Raw genomic sequence first — 1824 nt, forward strand, 5'->3', positions numbered from 1 at the left:
TCTCCATGCAACTTGGTTTGGGGGCCTGTTGCCCCCCCCCCCCAATGTGGGACAGCTCTGAGGGAGGGAGTGGGGCAGGGGAAGGGGCAAGCCCTTCACAGCCAGCTTGGGTTGGGGGACAGAACCATGAGTGACTCATCCAGGGGGTGCAGGGAGGGAAAGCACACATCCTGGGAGGGAATGGGGAGGGCTGTGGGTTAGGACTGGCTAGCGCCGACTCTTTCCGGCTGAGCTGCAGTGGCGATGCGAGCAAGGCCATGCGGGGGTTGAGCATAGCTTAAGCAACCACCAGTCCCAGCACCAGTGGCACCCACCCCATGTGCAAGCATGGGCCAGACTTGGCAAGAACATCCCAGCACAGCCTGTCCCCCTCCCCTCTGAAGGACTTGGGGGTTGGGCTCTGGTGGGCATGGGGGAGGGCAGGCTGCAGCTGCAGGCTGGAAGGCTTCTTTGGGCTGTTCTCACTGGCCCTGGCCTGCACTTCTGCTTGGGACAGGTGGTGCCGGTTGCGCGGCTACAGCCCCCACCCCTGTGGCCTCGCTCCCAGTGCTGCTGCTGCTGCCGCAGCCTGAACAGAAAAAGCTGGTGCCACCCCGGCCCCAGCCCACAGGCCACACTGGCAGTTCCAGGAGCACATCCCCCAACATGCCATGCCCTCCCAGGCTGCATGCTACCCCTCCCCAGATCAATGACCCAGCATTGACGGAGGGAGTGGGGCTAGGGCCAGGACCTCAATCTGCCCCACTCCCCCCACGGCTCTTTCCCCTCCCCCCAGACTTACCTGCTGGGCTAGGGGGAAGAGTACATCTTTGGTTCCTTTTAAATTCCAAAAGTGATCTCGAACCTAAAAAGGTTGGAGACCACTGCACTAGGCTCTAGAGCTAGTCTTACACTGTTGATGGAGCTGTCTAACTCTGTATGACTTAATAGGTATTAGAAAAGAGAGCAACAGTGCACAATCTTATATTGATTATGTTTAATGTGAAGCTGGGTGTCTCACATTCTATGTTCATACCAGGCTATTGGCTACTCTGGGGGAGTCTTGCTTTCATAGTTTCATAGTTTCATAGTTTCTAGGGTCAGAAGGGACCTGAGTAGATCATCTAGTCCGACCACCTGCCATGGCAGGAAAGATTACTGGGGTCAAAAAACCCCATCAAGGTGTTCATCTAACCTCCTCTGTAAGACCCCCACGGTAGGAGCCAGCACCACTTCTCTTGGAAGTTGGTTCCAGTTCCTAGCTGCCCTGACCGTGAAGTAGTGCCTCCTGATATCTAGCCTAAACCTACCCTCTGCCAGCTTGTGACTGTTATTGCTGGTCACTCCTGGAAATGGTCGGGGGAACAGGGACTTCCCAATGCCTGCTGATCCCCCCTGACTAGTTTGTAACAGGCCACTAGATCCCCCCTCAGCCTTCTCTTGTGGAGGCTGAACAGGTTCAGGTCCCATAGCCTCTCCTCGTAGGGTCTGCCCTGCTGCCCCCTGATCATGCGAGTGGCCCTCCTCTGGACCCTCTCCATGTTGTCCACATCCCTCTTGAAGTGCAGCGCCCAGAACTGGACACAGGACTCCAACTGTGGCCTGACCAGTGCTGCATAGAGGGGGAGGATCACCTCCTTGGACCTGCTCAAGATGCATCTGTGGATGCATGAGAGGGTACGGTTGGCCTTCCTGACTGCATCCCCACACTGCCGGCCCATGTTCATCTTGGAGTCAATGATGACTCCAAGATCCTTTTCCACCTCTGTACTGACAAGAAGGGAATTCCCCAGCCTGTAGGTATGGTGCTGGTTGTTCCTCCCCAGGTGCATCCTTTTGCACTTG

Source organism: Gavialis gangeticus, unplaced genomic scaffold (assembly GCF_001723915.1).
Source record: "Gavialis gangeticus isolate Ggan-Ray unplaced genomic scaffold, GavGan_comp1, whole genome shotgun sequence".
NCBI lineage: Eukaryota > Metazoa > Chordata > Crocodylia > Gavialidae > Gavialis > Gavialis gangeticus.